Source organism: Anabrus simplex, chromosome 2 (assembly GCF_040414725.1).
Source record: "Anabrus simplex isolate iqAnaSimp1 chromosome 2, ASM4041472v1, whole genome shotgun sequence".
Taxonomy (NCBI): Eukaryota; Metazoa; Arthropoda; class Insecta; order Orthoptera; family Tettigoniidae; genus Anabrus; species Anabrus simplex.
This window is the reverse complement of record NC_090266.1, coordinates 201,279,009-201,296,286: the sequence shown is the minus strand read 5'-3', so window position 1 is coordinate 201,296,286 and position 17,278 is coordinate 201,279,009. Positions and strand designations below refer to the sequence as shown.

The 17,278-nt window shown below is 42.4% G+C and overlaps 1 protein-coding gene across 1 annotated transcript in view; it reads right to left on the bottom strand.

Annotated features, from left to right (window-relative positions):
* The window catches only part of LOC136864008 (regulator of nonsense transcripts 2), a 514,509-nt gene extending 497,469 nt beyond the window's left edge, over nucleotides 1-17,040 (bottom strand). Inside the window, exon 1 of the mRNA XM_067140503.2 lies at nucleotides 16,704-17,040. The gene's annotated coding sequence lies outside the window, so the exon portion shown is untranslated. The remainder of the gene's footprint in view (nucleotides 1-16,703) is intronic.
* Nucleotides 17,041-17,278: the final 238 nt, after the last annotated feature.

Genomic DNA, 17,278 nt, shown 5'->3' with positions numbered 1-17,278 from the left:
TGATGCAGGGGAAAATTTTGGAGGTGTGGCTTTGCTCGAACTTAGTAATGTGGTGTGTATACACATGACTCCACCCACAACCATACGTCATCATTCTGTAAACTTCAACTGTTATGCCAATATTGCGGCATGGTAATACTAGGTTTTTACACTGTCATGCTGTCTAGCGCTGTTGCTCGTCTTGCCTTGTAAAGTGCTTATTATAACAGAGAAAATTAGTGTAAGTAAACCAAGATGAATTTCATAATTACTTTTCAGTCATAAACATTTTATCAAGGCCATTAGAGGAGAAAATAGAGATTAAAAGGCTTGAAAAACCAACATCAGCTATTTAACTTCCTCAAACATCTGTAATTTTAGAAGAATTTTTAACACTCTTATGTTTGACAACAATTGTGATGTCAATAATACTCCGATTTGTTTTCTGTGTGTTTTGATAAATTTGCTGCCAGAAACGTTTTTTTTTTTTTTTTTTTTTTTTTTTTTGTTAGGTCTGTCACATATTTCAGTTTTGATCTGTAACTTAACATATTTTTAAATCTTTGTCAAATTGAAAGGCATCGTAGCTCGACATCACAGCACAGTAATTTCTGTGTATTCTTGTTAAAGTGAGAAGTTCATAGTGTAAATTACTGTAATTGAATATATGCAAACCACTGAATGCCAAGTCACCGGGTGGCACTGGTCTAACCTACCCAGACCAATGGTCTTGTCATTAGCCAATAATCTAACCAAACCAAACCAGTGGTCTTGTCACTAGCCGCACCTAAGTTGGCAGCCTTCTGTAATGTTTTATGACGTTGTGAGAGTCACACCATGTTGGATTCCTAAACTCTCTTTTACGCTCCCGCTAGTTAATTTTTACCACAATGTCGCCCAAGAGTGGGATGAAATCAAAGAAACTACTTTCTAAAAATCAGGGGGGAAAATTGGCCAGGTATGAAGCAAGATAATGAATCTGCTGAATACCCCACTAATGGTGTAGCGTAAATCGTCCAAGATCTAGACTATTCAGCGAAGCATTCAACTGGCCGATGTAGAAGAGTGTCTAGCTAAAGATGACAGTGAGGTCACAAAGAAAGTGTTCGACAATGGTCAAATCATCACTTTTATTCTCCGGGCTGATGTTAATAAAGAAGATATACATGATGAAGACAAAGAAGGAAACAATTTATTTATTTAAAAAAAAATCAGTCTCTGTGTAGCCAAGGTAGCATTCGAGCATCATCCGGCAACACCTATGAACATGTTGTGGGTAATGAAATGAACGGATGCTTCGACAAAATCAAGAATGTCTAATCTGAAACAAAATAACATTACAGACTTTTTTCACGTGAATTGATTTCTGTAACGTAATTTTTTTACACAGTACTGTCTTCTTTCTTCCTGGACTTCTTCCCCAATTTATTGGGGTCTGTACTCAATGGGGATTTAGCCTACCCAGTTTTACGGTCAGATGTCCTGGCGCCAACCTTACGTGGAGGGATGTATACATGTACACACTCTTGCATGTTTCTGTGGTAGTTGGTAGTATAGTGTGTTATTTGTATGTATGTGAAGAGAAGTGTATTAAGAACAACCCAAACACCCACTCCATAAGACAGAGGAATTAACCGTACGCAGTTAAAATCCCTGGCCTGACCAGGAAGGGAACACGGAGCTGCTCCTGAACAGAAGGCCACTAAGCTTACACTTAATTTTTTTTAAGTTTTTAACTTTACTGTTATCAGAGTCACAGTGTTATAAGAGAAATTGTTCTTAGTTAGACTAATGTAAAGCTATTTAGAGTATGATTACTATATGATGGCACAAACCTGCACGATTTCAGGAGCTTGGAGGGAAAAGGATGGGGAAGAAAGTAGTGGAGGGGGGGGGGGGGTAACTACTGCTGTGCTACTGGGAGCAAAATAAAGCCTGTCACCAGAGTTGGGAAGTATTTGATTAAAAATAACTGAGTTACTTGTATTGATTACTTCCAAATGTCCCTAGGACCTTTTTAATGGGCGCACCACCCCGCCATTTGTACAGACCACCCGGCTAACATGACCCGGATATATGCTAGTTGCATAATATGAATACGTATTTGAGTCGTTGGGTGCTCCAAATTAAAACACAATTCATTAAGGACATTGGGTTAGCAGCCCTGAAAGGATCGTTAGCAATAGTAAAAAATCATTTATACTCCTAGCTATATCTTTGTCCCATGAGGAATTTATCATGGATTTCATAACTATTGACTGATACAATTTTTATTATTTAGGCTTTACTGTAGTATACCTATTTATAGACACATTTTAAACGGCCCTTGCAATTACTAATCAAAATTTTTATGTAAGCTTTGTCTTTTTGGCAGCCTCCGAATGGGGGAAGCAGAAATAAATTAAAAATTAATAATCTTCATTAATGTCAGCAAAATTGCATCAATTACATAAATGTTTATCTTGACTTCCATGTAGTGTCATGCATGAGCGGTGTATGGATTAGCGTGGAATCGCATACGAGCACTCTATTCCGCATGACGTTAGCACGGCCAACTGAATGCCTCGCTGCGCTCCTTATACCGGCCTTGACAATCGCTTGTGAAGTGCAGCATAAAGCTGTAATTGGAAAGTTTCGCCATAATGCCGCTGGAGTGCTGGCCTCCTACTAACTGACAGGAAGCTGTATCTTGATTAATTAGTTTCATTTTCCGTATTGATAGTTAACATGTAATATAGGTAAGAAAAGGTTCCACCATATCAAAACAATTTTTTTTAAATTTTTTTTGGGTATTTGGTATTGATAAGGTGGAACCTTTTCTTAGCTATATTACATACAGGAAGCTGTATACCGCAAACTGCCGCATTTCCAGTTTTATTTATATTGTTTTGCTGTCGTAATGTTGACAATGTGTTCATAATGAGGTGCTTGTTGGCTTGATATTGAGAGCTGATAGTTATGCTCTAGCGAGTTTATTTTTTATTGTGTAGTGTGGTGATAATTTTTTAAAAATTGTGTTTAAAAATCTTGGAATTTCTGACATTATTGTGCACCTTTTTGTACCTCGAGCAGAAATTTTCTGCAAACAAGAACAAATGTAATGAGTGGCTCAAAGTGATTTCTCGCTGTAACTTCATCCTAAATTTTTAATTTACACGCTAATTAATTTTTTTAATGGTGTAGTGATTCGCTTTTCTTTAACTGTGTTCGGAAATATTCAAATATGTATTGCTGTGTGCCTTTTTGTATTTCGAAAAGGAACAAAGGAGCAAAGAGACATTAACATTTCACGAATTCCCTGTAGACCAGGACAAAACTACGGAGTGGCTCAAAGCAATTAGCACTTTCATCTTAATTTTTCGTTTCTATTTTGGGTATTTATCATGTTTCTTTCTCTCTTTCTTTCATAATCTGTTTACCCCTCCAAAGTTGGCTTTGCCCTTGGGCTCAGCGAGGAATCCCACCTCTACCACCTCAAGGTTTTTCTTTTTTTGCAAGCTGCTTTACCTCACACCGACACAGATAGGTCTGATATAGATGTTCATTCCCATAGGGAATCTGAAATATTTGTCCTGAATGAGTAAATTTATAATACCAATATAAATGGTCCGTTATTGGACATTATAAATTTTCCAGCTAACTCATTCTTGGTTGCCAGCGTTTCGCCCTCGTGTGCTAGGGTGGGCTCATCAGTTGGTACCTAGCACACCTACCAATACGCCGGCTAGTGCATACCGTGGAGGCCATTGCGCAGGCTAACTGGAGCCACCAGCAGTGCCAATGCACTAAGAGACTTTGTCTCATTATAAAAATTGATGCCTGCTTGGCCATCAGATGATATAGATGTTCATTCCCATAGGGAATCTGAAATATTTGTCCTGAATGAGTAAATTTATAATACCAATATAAATGGTCCGTTATTGGACATTATAAATTTTCCAGCTAACTCATTCTTAGTTGCCAGCGTTTCGCCCTCGTGTGCTAGGGTGGGCTCATCAGTTGGTACCTAGCACACCTACCAATACGCCGGCTAGTGCATACCGTGGAGGCCACTGCGTAGGCTAATTGGAGCCACCAGCAGTGCCAATGCACTAAGAGACTTTGTCTCATTACAAAAATTGATGCCTGCTTGGCCATCAGATGATATAGATGTTCATTCCCATAGGGAATCTGAAATATTTGTCCTGAATGAGTAAATTTATATAATATATAATATAATAGTTAGCTAGAAAATTTATAATGTGCAATAATGGACCATTTATATTGGTATTATAAATTTACTCATTCAGGACAAATATTTCAGATTCCCTATGGGAATGAACATCTATATCATCTGATGGCCAAGCAGGCATCAATTTTTGTAATGAGACAAAGTCTCTTAGTGCATTGGCACTGCTGGTGGCTCCAATTAGCCTGCGCAGTGGCCTCCACGGTATGCACTAGCCGGCGTATTGGTAGGTGTGCTAGGTACCAACTGATGAGCCCACCCTAGCACACGAGGGCGAAACACTGGCAACCAAGAATGAGTTAGCTGGAAAATTTATAATGTCCAATAACGGACCATTTATATTGGTATTACAGATAGGTCTTGCGGCGACAACGGTATAGGAAAGGGCTAGGAGTGGGAAGGAAGCGGTCGTGGCCTTCATTAAGGTACAGCCCCAGCATTTGCCTGGTGAGAAAATGGGAAACCACGAAAAACCATTTTCAGGGATGCCGACAGTGGGGTTCAAACCCACTTTCTCCCAGATGCAAGCTCACAGCTGTGCGCCCCTATCCGTACGCCGAACTCACCCGGTCACCTCAAGGGTAGTGTCCTAGAGTGTGAGACTTCAGGTTGGGGGATACAACAGGAAAGGATGACCAGTACCTCACCCAGGTGGCCGCAACTGCTATGCTGAACAGGGGCCTTGTGTTGTGGATTGGAATACTGGAAGGGATACACAAGGAAGAGGGAAGGAAGTGGCTGTGGCCTTAAGTTAGATACTATCCCCGCATTTGCCTGGAGAAGTGGGAAACTGTGGAAAACCACTTCGAGGATGCCCTAGGTGGAAATCGATCCCCTCTCTACTCAGTTGACCTCCCAAGGCTGAGTGGACCAAGTTCCAGCCATTGTACCTGTTGTATGTCCGGCGCTCCCCTTCTCGCTCCTCCAGCCAGCTGCACGCGCGCCTGTGTATCATTCTGCTAGCTTCGACGCGCAGCCCTCAGTGCGCGTGCCTGACCATCGAGTGTACTATAAATAGGAGCTCCCTTCCTGCTCACTTGCCCACTTGCCCCGGTGTCCAGCTCCAGAATACACCCTACGTCGAGCACGGAGGCTACTCCTCTTGAAAATGTGCTTCGACCAGGTGGACTGAATTTCTGGCAGTACGAGGTTTCACCTCTGGTCACCGCTCCCTTACCTGTTTCCGCTGCCTATGTTCCGTAATTCTTTTACAAGCCATTTTCATTCCCTAACTTATGCAAGCTCCCTTAGTTTCGCTAGGTGGAATTTCTTCAATCAATTGAACTTGCTTTTTAGGAATTCAGGCACTTCAACAAACAAGGACTTTCATGAACATTTATGTTAGTGTGCCAGATAGTTTTCGACTATCAACGTGTCAATTCACAAAGACTATCTTTTCAAGATAGAAGTGTATATAAAGACTGCAAACCTGTACATATTGTATAAAGACAAACTTTTCTCAAGATTCAATATTCCTTTTTGCTTCAAAATAAATTTCTGTTATTTGTGTAAATATCATAAAGTGAAGCAATAAAAGTTGTGTTCTGTAAACTTCAACCTTGGTTACAACACAACTCTATGGCGACGAGGTAAAAAAGCACCAAAATACAATTCATCGGCCCCAGTCGCCAACTCTATGGCGACGAGGTAAAAAAGCAACTCTACAATTCTTCGACCCCAGTTGCCACCTCTATGGCGACGAGGTAAAAACGCTACAACCTACCATTCTTCGACCCCAGTTGCCAACTCTATAGCAACAAACTACACGTCATCAGCCCCAATCGCCAACTCTATAGTAACGAGGTAAACACGGCACTCCCATTCAACAGGCCCAGTTGTCAACTCTACGGCGACGTGCTAAACAACAACGACACTCCAACCAGTTCTGACACACAGCTTACCTTACTCTTTCTTGCTCGCATCTCGCAATGGCTACTGCGGAACAACTCGCTACGGTCTTCCAAGCCTTACAGCAACAACAACAACAGTTTATGCAACAACAACAGGCAGCATTAATTCAGGCTATTCAAGCTATTTCTGTCTCTACACAGCCATCAGCTATTCCTCCGTTCTCTGCTTTTGATCCGGCTAAGGAAGAATGGTCAGTTTATTTAGCCCGCTTGCAACAGCATTTCATCTGCCATTCTGTCACAGATGATCAACGCCGCCGCGCACTATTTCTTAGTTCGGTTGGCAATGCTACGTGTGAATTACTACGTAAATTAAGTCCAGAAGAACACTTATCTGAGGTACCCTTCACGCAGCTCTTGGCCCGTCTCACGGAACACTATGCCAAAGCTCCTCACATAGTGGCTGCTCGCTATAAATTTTTTCAGTGCAGAAAGCAACCCCATCAGACACATACTGAATGGATAACTGAATTGCGTGGTCTAGCTAAACCCTGCCCGTTCATCTGCTCCAAGGACGGTTGTGGTTCATCCTACACTGATTCTCTCATTCGGGACATGATAATTTTACATACTCCTGAAGACAAAATACGTTTTGACGCTGTCAAGCAGAGTAACCCTTCTTTAGAAGACGTCCAGCGTATTGCTACGGTTTATGAGCTTACTACCAAGACTGCCGCAGCCATAGCTTCTCCACACGAAGTTGCACAAGTCTCGCCTCAGGCCCGCAAGTCCTCTGCTACAGTGAACCGTACGGATAAGGCGCTCTCCACCAAGCATTCTCGCCAGGTTCCCTCACGTAATGCTACACGGAAGCCCAATTCTAAAAACACCTCGAAACTCCTGCCTTCCTGCCGAGGTTGTTTCAAGCATCATGAACGTCGTGACTGTCGTTTTTTCAAAGCTACTTGTCAACGATGTAATAAACTTGGACACATCCAGACTGTCTGTCAAAGTTCGCTCCGCCCTGCTAAGACTACTGCAGCGCGCCGGAAGCATATACAGCCCCGCCAAGACATGGAAGTTGATCAGATCAATCTTATTCTTCCCACAAAGGATTCTCACAAAATCATCATTCCTCTCTCATTCTCTGATCGATCTGTCGATTTTCAATTAGACACTGGATCACCTGTCTCTATTATTAACCTGACTACCTACCACGACTTAGGTTCACCTTCATGCTCTCCAGCTGACATCCAGCTCGTGACATTTAACAAGAAGAAAATTGACATCAAAGGTCAAATTAAGCTTCAGGCTAGTTATAAAGGAATTCAGAAGGCCATTCCTCTTCTCGTAGTTAACAACTACACTGCATCAAACATTATGGGCATGGATCTATTCAACTTATTTGGTTTCCAGATACATGACAACATTAACGTCGTATCTACATTGCATCCTACTTCTGACGTTACCGCTCTCCTAGCGCAGTTTCCTGAAGTCTTCGACTCTCAGCTCGGAACAGCAAAAGACTATACCGCTCACATACAGCTGAAATCCGGAGCTAAGCCTCGCTTCCTCAAAGCACGTCCAGTACCCATAGCACTTCAAGACCAGGTCACGAAAGAATTAGAAAGATGGATACAAACTGGAATTGTAGTACCAGTTACTTCTAGTCAATGGGCTACTCCACTCGTGGTAATCAAGAAACCTGATGGTAATGTTCGACTTTGTGGCGATTTTCGATCTACAGTCAACGCACAACTCGACACCGATATCTTTCCTATTCCACGTCCAGAAGACTTATTCCGTCGTCTCTCTGGTGGACAATTCTTCTCTCGAGTTGATCTTAAAGAAGCATATCTCCAGCTACTTTTAGACGAAGAATCTAAGAAATTTCTCACACTCAACACTCCTCTAGGACTGCTCCAGCTCCAGCGGCTCCCATTTGGTGTTTCATCCTCAGCGGCTATTTTTCAGCGCTATTTGGCTCAACTCACCGCCTCAATTCCCGGTTGTGCTAACTACCTGGATGATATTATTGTTACTGGAAAAGATCATCAGGAACATCTAACCAATCTCCGCCTTCTTCTCCAGAAATTGAAAGACAATGCACTACGAGCGAATCTCGCTAAATGTACCTTCTTTCAGCCTCAAGTTCACTACCTCGGACATATACTTGATAAGAATGGAATTCGTCCTAGTATGCAGAATGTCTCCGCGATAGTAAACATGCCAGCACCTCAGAACCTCAAGCAGCTTCAGTCCTTCATAGGCAAAGCGAACTATTATAATAAGTTCATTCCACGCTTCGCTACAGTGGCAGCTCCATTAAACGCTCTACGTAAAAAAGGTGTTAAGTTTCTGTGGACTCCGCAATGCCAACAGGCATGGAAAACAATCAACAACGCCTTAATTCAAGCTATACAACTCACTCATTTTCAGCCCGACAAGATCATCACGCTAGCTACTGACGCTTCAGACTATGGTGTCGGTGCCGTTCTCTCCCAGAAGGATCGTCATGGACAAGAACGCCCCATCGCCTTCGCTTCGAAAACACTTAATGACCATCAACGTCGATACTCACAGATAGAGAAAGAAGCTTTAGCCATCATCTTTGGTATTCGCCGTTTCAATGAATATCTCTATGGCAACCATTTCCTGATCATTACCGATCATAAGCCTCTCGTACACTTATTCCATCCTGGTAATAAGATCCCAGAGAATTCCCTCCGAAAGCTTCAAAGATGGTCCATGTTCCTTTCTGATTATTCCTATCAGATTATATATCGAGCCACATCCCAGCATTGTAATGCTGATGCCCTCTCCCGCTTACCCGTTGGTCCTGATACTGCCTTCGATTCTCAAGAATCTGAATGTCTTCAGTTGGACATAGAACTTGAAGATACTGTATCCAGTTTTCCTATTGATGCTACCTGCATAGCTAAAGCTACGGATAAGGACAGTACACTTGCTACTGTACGTACTTACATCCGCAACGGTTGGCCTCTTCAGAGCACACTTCCTGCCCACCTGGCACCTTATCATCGTATGCAGCATCGTCTCACGACTCGTGCCGGAGTTGTACTACTAGAAGCAGGCACCATCTTCCGAGTGGTTATCCCACTTAGCCTACGGAAACAAGTTCTCGAATTATTACACCAAAGCCATTGGGGTATCTCCAGAACAAAGCAACTCGCCCGTCAACACTGCTACTGGCCCGGTATTGATGCCGCCATCGAAAAGCTAATACGTCATTGTGAGCAATGTCAAACGAATCAGAACGCCCCGTCTTCTGATCTTGCTTCATGGCCTCCTGCTACTACTCCATGGGAACGAGTTCACATCGATTTCGCAGGTCCTTTCCTCAATTCCATGTGGTTAATAGTCATCGATTCACTGTCAAACTTTCCATATGTAGTGGATATGCATTCGACTACTACAACCGAAGCTACCATTCGTGCTCTCCAGAAAATCTTTACTACAGAAGGTTTACCGCAAGTACTCATTTCAGACAACGGACCTCAATTTACAGCTACTGCTTTTCAGAACTTTTGTACACATAATGGCATTCGTCATATCCTAGCACCACCTTTTCACCCTCAATCTAATGGTGAAGCTGAACGCTTCGTACAAACATTTAAAAGAAGTATGAAGAAAGCTGTCTCTTCAGGCCTAACCAAAGACCAAGCCTTGCTCCAACTCTTAAACAACTACAGAACTCTACCCGGCGCTGATAATATCACTCCTGCGCAGAAGCTCCATGGACGACCTCACAGAACTTTACTTTCTCTGTTACAGCCTCTTCCCGCCCAGCATAAGACCGCACCAACGAAGTTCTCCCTCAACGCCAAGGTCTACACCAGGACATTCAAATCCAACCCACTCTGGATACCTGGAGTCATCTGCAGATCTTTGGGTCATCGTCTCTACGAGATACAGACTACGGAGAAACGTATCTGCCGCCATCAAGATCAGATACGTCTGCGCTACCGCCCCTGTCCAGCTATTGATGCTATTGCTAAACCTGATAAATCTATTGCAGAACGAGCTTTAGATCATTTAATAACAATGGGTTCCTTTCAGGACGAGACAGCGCCACTCCGCCCAGTTCCAGCTCCGGACAATACAACAGTGCCATCAGCAGTTCCGCCCCAGCATCGCAGTCGCCGCCAGCGCCGCAGCCGTTTCACGCCGTACCGGCGTATTTAGGAGGGGAGGGTGTTGTATGTCCGGCGCTCCCCTTCTCGCTCCTCCAGCCAGCTGCACGCGCGCCTGTGTATCATTCTGCTAGCTTCGACGCGCAGCCCTCAGTGCGCGTGCCTGACCATCGAGTGTACTATAAATAGGAGCTCCCTTCCTGCTCACTTGCCCACTTGCCCCGGTGTCCAGCTCCAGAATACACCCTACGTCGAGCACGGAGGCTACTCCTCTTGAAAATGTGCTTCGACCAGGTGGACTGAATTTCTGGCAGTACGAGGTTTCACCTCTGGTCACCGCTCCCTTACCTGTTTCCGCTGCCTATGTTCCGTAATTCTTTTACAAGCCATTTTCATTCCCTAACTTATGCAAGCTCCCTTAGTTTCGCTAGGTGGAATTTCTTCAATCAATTGAACTTGCTTTTTAGGAATTCAGGCACTTCAACAAACAAGGACTTTCATGAACATTTATGTTAGTGTGCCAGATAGTTTTCGACTATCAACGTGTCAATTCACAAAGACTATCTTTTCAAGATAGAAGTGTATATAAAGACTGCAAACCTGTACATATTGTATAAAGACAAACTTTTCTCAAGATTCAATATTCCTTTTTGCTTCAAAATAAATTTCTGTTATTTGTGTAAATATCATAAAGTGAAGCAATAAAAGTTGTGTTCTGTAAACTTCAACCTTGGTTACAACAGTACCACTTTTGAAATTTCGTGGCACGACCAGGAATCGAACCCGCGCCTCCGGGGGTGGCAGCTAATTACGCTAATCAGGTATTTAAACATGTCTGAGTCAAAATATTTATGTTATTCATACAATGAATGTAGAAAAAAAGTAAGACTTTTATGTTTTGTCCAGTCCCCTTCCTGAGAGCAGCACTTGAAGAATTTTATAACTGTAATTGAACAATCGAACAATGACTAAATCTCAAGATTAACATCAGAAGACAAAAGAATTGTGGTAAGTTCTGCTATGTATCTAAATGCTATGATAATGCAAGTGATTACTATTATTCCTCACACAGTTAAGGAACGTCAGTGGGACTACGATATCTCTCCGCAGTTCCATTTCACAACGTTATTTTGGCACATATGAATGAAAGTAGCCTTTAGTATTTTAGTCAACGTAACATACTCCTTTATTTCCTAAATTAAGATAAATCGGCAATCAGAGTCAATATAAGAACGTCAGCTGGACTACTCCATCTCTCCAGTTTCATTTCACAACATTATTTTGGCAAATATCAACAAAATTATGATAAATCAGCAATCAAAGTGAATATCTTTCTCATAAAGAAGTATGCATTTCTACTGCAAATAGATAGGCCGCCAGCGCTACGTGTCGAGCTGTGTAACTACTCCGATTACAGTGCGTGGACCCGATTGTCAAGGCCGGTAAGGAGCTAAGCTAGAGCGATGCATCAAGTTGGCTGTGTCGTTACAAACCCGTATGGAACTCAACAGCAACCGAGTGATAAGCATGATTATGAACGAGCAGTACAACACTAGAAGTTCAAAATACTCTTCTTACGTCTTGTTCATGATAATCACACTAAAATATTTCAATTTTTCAGTTAATGTTTACCTGTCTAATATTCTTGTCAATGCCCTGAGGGGGATAAATTGAGACTATATCATATTCATTTTTTACAGAGTATTCCCCACACGGCTTCTCATTCCTGCCACCTGGTTGATGAAAATTTCTGGGGAGTAGTGATTTCTTTAGTAAATTTTACTCGTAAGCGTTACTTTTAACAAAATCTAATTTTTACTCATAATTTATTTCTGAAAATACAATTATAATCGTTACCCAAAAATATTCGTCAACCAGGTGACAGGAATGAGTGACCGGGTATGGAATACTGCATAAAAAATGAATATGGTAAATTTTCAATTTATTTCCCTCAGAGCATTAACAGACAGGTAAATATTAACTGAAAGATGGAACTATTTTAGTGTTGGTATCAAGAACCAGACACAACAGAGTATTTGGAACTTCTAGTGTTCTACTGCTCATTCATAACCGTGTAACACCGGGGCTTACTACTCGATTGCTGTGGAGTGCCATACGGATTTGCCGACGTCATGCGGAATTGAGTGCTCGCTTGTGATTCCACGCTAATCCAGACACCGCTCGCGCACGGTACTATGTGATAGTTAAGTTAAACATTTAAACTCCAATATAACTGATGCAATTATGCTGACAAAAATTACTATTTTATCACTTAAATAAACAGTTTTACAGTATTTACATTTTAATTTAGAGCATCCAATGACTCAAATATGTATTAATATCATGTAACTAGCACATATCTAGGTTATGCTAGTCGCGCAGTCTGTATAAACGGCAGGGCGGTGCACTCATGTCTTAGGGAGAACACTATATTTTAGTAATCATTACTTATCATGTCGCGAGGTTGGCAACTTTGGAGCCCCAGCACTCGCAAGGCATCGTGCCAAGTTTATAATTACAGGATACAACATGCACTTGTTCACTTACTCACAGGTTGATGTGGTTACTGATCAAGATTTAGATAATCACGTACTATGTGGTCAAGATGGTGGTGATAATTGTTTTGACTGGGCAACCATCCTCTATTAACACTAATCGGAAGGAAAGATGGAGAAGATCCGACACTTTGAAAAGTGAAATTATCGGCAAAAGAAAGGGAAGCGCCACGAAGGGTATGAAAATGAAAGACTCCCTAGGCTTCGAGAACCTAATACCATCGAGGTCGGTAAAGAATAACAGTTGACCAACGACACACAAAAGTAAGCCAGACTCACCTATCATAACCGTAATGCTCCCAATTTGAGAATCTTAAGACAGGCGCGGGATACCGTAGATGTTATTCTACCGCTCCCATCCACAGGGGTTATATGCTTGAGAATTGAGCCGAAATAAACATGTGACGGTGAAGGGGTTAAAGCATTTAAATTCCCCTATTTGAATAAATATTTTGAATTAGTTATACTGAAAATAAGGAAGACACGAGTGTGACATACTTGGGAGCAATCATTTTGAAAGTCTGATTAGTTTCACCTAGTGATGATAGCCACTTAATGTCTCCATGCTAGATAGAAACAAAATTAAATAATGTATTTTTCCTTGCATACTTTGGTATCATTCCATCCCTATGTGAAAAAAATGTCAATGATTCCCTGAAGACTCTTGTTTTGTGAAGTAATTCTAAATACGCTGGCGGAAAATAATATCCAAACACCAAGAGGGGGTTGTGCTAGATTAACGAACGTTGGTAGGCGTGTTTATACATCTGAAAGATGATGATTGGAATTTCCTGCAAATCGTAGTAGCGTGGCGCTAGTAGTGGCCCCATGACGTTGCACATCAGGTTTGCTTTAAATACGGGCTGTACTGTGCAAGAGCATTAGTTACCTGTGAGATTAGACGAAGTGACTGTGAGTGGGTCAAGAATGCCTTTACGATGACGAAGACGCCAGTATCAACAGCTCACTGCGGTTGAATGAGGCACTATAATAGGGCTACGTGAAGGTGGATTTTCCTTCTGCGCTATTGCAGAAAGACCTGGCAGGAACGTCTCCACTGTGCATGCGTGCTGGCAGCAGTGCTCACGAGAAGGTATGCTCGCAAGAAGACCGGGCTCCGGACGTCCCCATAGCACCACCCCAAGGGAGGTCCGCCGTATTCGGCGTATGGCTGCGGCGCAATGGACTGCTTCTGCAGCAGCAATTCGAGCGGCAGTTGGCATCACAGTGACGCAACTAAATTTTCGAAATCAGTTAGCTGAAGTACAGCTCCGAGCCAGATGCAGTGGGACGTGCATTCCATTTTGCCTCTGCGACTTCAGTGGTGTCAAGCGAGAGCTCAGTGGAGGATGGAGTGGAGGTCTGTTGTGTTTTCTGCTGTAAGACTGTTCTGCCTTGGTGCCAGTGATGGCCATGTGTTAGTTAGGAGGAGGCCCGATGAGCGCCTGCACTGCATCTGCGGCGTCAACACACTGGACCTACACCGGGAGTTCTGGTCTGGGGAGCTATTTCCTATGACAGTAGGAGCACTCTTGTGGTCATCAGACGCATTCCAGGGGGTGTTCTCCACCGGGATAATGCACACCCCCATGCCGCTGTTGTAACCCAACGTGCCGTACAGAGTGTTGACATATTGCCTTGGTCTGCTCAAACCCCCCCGATCTGTCCTCAATCAAGCACATATAGGGCATCCTTTGATGACAACTCCACCATCATCCACAACCAGCATTAACCGTCCCTGTATTGACCGACCAAGTGCAACAGGCATGGAAGTCCATCCCACAGGCTGACATCCGTCACCTGTATGACACAATGTATGAAACGTTTGCATTCCTGCATTCAACAGCCAGGCAATTACACCGGTTATTTATGGACCAGCATGGCACATTTGCGATGGCTTTTCTCCAACAAAAATATTTTTTTTTGCTTTACGTCGCACCAATACAGATAGATCTTATGGTGACGATGGGGCAGGAAAGGCCTAGGAATGAGAAGGAAGCGGCCGTGGTCTTTAAATTAAGGTACAGCCCCAGCATTTGCCTGGTGTGAAAATGGGAAAACACGGAAAACCATCTTCAGGGCTGCCGACAGTGGGGTTCGAACCCACTATCTCCCGGGTGCGAGTAATCTGTAGTTTTGTATTTTTAATCAATTAAATATGTTATCTTGACAATTTTTTTTTTGCTATTGGCTTTACGTCGCAGATAGGTCTTATGGCGACAATGGGACAAGAAAGGGCTAGGACTGGGAAGGAAGCAGCTGTGGCCTTAAATTGCCTGGTGTGAAAATGGAAAACCACAGAAAACCATCCTCAAGGCTGCCGACAGTGGGGTTCGAACCCACTATCTCCCGAATACTGGATACTGGCCACACTTGAGCAACTGCAGCTATCAAGCTTTGTCCAATTACTTTTATTTTGTACGTTTCCCATCACTGCCTGTCACACTAACGTAGTCATAAAATGGCCTGCTGACAGCAGATGAAGCACAGACAAAGGCATTCCATTACCAGGTACCAGTGAACGTTCCTCCACTCTCACTCACACTGCAGCACATGGGCTCGTCCCCATACAAAAATCATTTGATGCACAACTAAGGTTTTGTGCCATGAGATAGTAATTGTGCTTTACACTCCTTTGGTGTTATCATAAAGGTTTTTATTTTATTTTTTGTGTACTGACCATGTCCCTGTCAAGTGACAGACATGAGGTCTACTGTAGTTTGTAACTCAATCTTACTGCATTTATAACTATACATTTCTTATAGGCCTATACCTACATGATTTGTTCTGTAACACAGCCGTGAAGGATGTTAGGAATCCACCCGTATGGATACACTGTCTTCCTTCTTTTAGTTTCTGAATATGGAAGGTGTAAGTGGATAATGGTAATCCTGAGGGTACATTAAATCATCACCCATAGGCTAATTAATTTGTTTCAATACCAAACAGTAACTTTTATCGCTCCCCACAATCTTTCTGAGAGACCCAATTGATTTTTGGGCACTACCACTTTAGACACCTGATCAAATCAATTTGTCTATGAGTGGGAAGGAAGCGGTGTGAAAATGGGAAACTACAGAAAACCATTTTCAGGGCTGCCGACAATCTGGTTTGAATCCACTATCTCCCGGTTGCAAGCTCTCAGCAGCGCGCCCCTAAGCGAATGGTCAATTCGCCTGGTAATTCAATTATTTGAAGTTTCTGATAAGTCTTCATCCTACTATTAACATGATCAACAAGTTACTAGCAAATATGGAAACAAAATCTCGAAAATAGGCTGCTAGCAAACAGGGAAACAAACAACTGATTAGGATAGTCCTAGTTATTGCAACATAAAGGAGACATCTCAATATTTTTTAAAAATCTCAGAAACAGGCTCTTATCTTTGCTTACTAAACACCGTACTATTTTCATAGCTACGGGTTCATCGACTGATTTGAGTAGCACTAGTTATCCAAACATAAAGAGGCAGATATGTCACACTATATGGCTGGGATATTCTATTCTAATTTTACTATGGCAATGAGCCTCAATCAATCACCACTGATCTGCATTAGGGCTGTTGCCCAGGTGGCAGATTCCCTACTAACCTATGGTTTACACATTAGGATATGATCACCTTTCTGTTAAAAATTAATTATGACATAACTGAGTAATGATGCATCAGGGAAGTACACTGTAATCCAACAGTATATTCCTGCATTACTTGCAGGAACCTGATTAATCCTGACTACATTTTCGATTCCATACTGTCAGCAAGTGTCAATACACTGCACTGGTTTTACAGGCATGTAACTTTCAACAATGCAAAACAAAGCTGTAATCGGTTATATAAAAAAACGAATCTACTTTGAATGACATTTCGTGCAATCATTTTACATAGTTCGAGGGAGTTCCTAGTACACCACATGCATTTTCATAAGAAGAGTTTACCTACCTTAGCGTTGTAGACAAAATCCAAGCTCATTCTCACAAGTCAGACAAGGGAATCAGTCTCATACACCTACTTCAATCGAAATGAGTCACCTGGCTGTCACTATAACAACGCTGAGAATTCAAGCAGGTAGTAAAAATGTGCGTAAACGTTTGCTGAAACAACTTTCCAACAAGCGGACCATCGGTAAATTTAACCCTGGAAACAAGACACTATACAAAGTCAAAATCTATCCTCTTTGGTCAAAACACTAGTCCCCACACGCACTAACATACATTTCCTCACTGCTCACTAAATCTTCTTGTTTTGTTTTTGGACATCGTACTAACTGCTCACTAGATGGCAAACCCCGAGCTCGCGACCAGGGCAACACATACACATATTATAAACATACTGAACGTTCAGGTGCACCAACCTCATACCATTTCTAGTTCATCTGAACAGCAGCATGCGCACGATTTTGTTACCAACATACAACACTTATTAACGCGGAAGTATGCTATTACATGTCTTTATCACGGTGAGTTTTACAAGTACACGACTAGAACACAGCTGTTCAAAGACACGCCCCTTTCCGC